This window comes from Propithecus coquereli, unplaced genomic scaffold (genome assembly GCF_000956105.1).
Source record: "Propithecus coquereli isolate 6110/MARCELLA unplaced genomic scaffold, Pcoq_1.0 Scaffold204, whole genome shotgun sequence".
NCBI lineage: Eukaryota > Metazoa > Chordata > Mammalia > Primates > Indriidae > Propithecus > Propithecus coquereli.
In genome coordinates this window covers 164,005-164,952 of record NW_012145412.1, presented here as the reverse complement: position 1 = coordinate 164,952, position 948 = coordinate 164,005, and positions in this window count along the sequence as shown.

Genomic DNA, 948 nt, shown 5'->3' with positions numbered 1-948 from the left:
CCTCTGCTAGCAAGTGGAAGATAAAGGGGTTTAAATACACAATTCTCTAACTCTAAAACACATGCTCTTTCCAGACATCATGCTGCAAGATTTTCAAACACAAAGATATTGTTTGCATTGAATCCTAAGAGCCATATCCTCTTCACAGCACCTACCCTTGAGCCATTATTGAAGGAAAATAGAAGGCTCATTGCACCACCACGTTTCCCCTCTCCTAGGAAATTAGAGACACAAAAACACATGTGGAATTTGGAATGCCCTAGAATGGCCACCTGTGACTCACTTAGCTCTGAGAATGCAGTCTCATGTCAGAAAAAAAGAAACCAAAACTATTTGTATCATTATATTGTAATCCACTCCTTCTTCACACACATGAGAAAGCCACCTATGCACTGCTCGAGTTCAGCCAGTTCCCCCACCTGTGCACCACTGCGGCAACACCACACTGAGCTAGGGACAGGCCACCAGTGATTTTTCAAGTGATGTGATTTTCCAAACCTTGCACACCTATTATATCACAGTGTGGGTGACAGAGCACATAGACTTAAGAAAATTGCTCCTACTTTTCTCCTGGGGAAAGATGGCAGCAAGACTAGTCTCTTTCGGATATAATACAGGATGGAATTTAAAAAGAAGAATGTCTTTAGCACAGTGGTCTGCACCCACCATTCCCAAGCCTTCTTCCTACAGCCATATTCTCAATGACCCATGAGATGCCTTTTCATATTGTATCCCCAGCACCTAAGAACTGGGTAACACAGTGATTTTCAACCATGGGAGATACTGTCCATCCCCACCTCTGGATATTGGTGTTGGTGATGGGGTTTGGAAATGTGTGTAGGGTATGAAAAGTTCGATTATTGTCACGTGGATCAGAAAGCTGATCTGTCCTTTAATGGGAGGGGACCAGGAATCTAAAGGTAATACATAAGACTGCCCACAAAATAT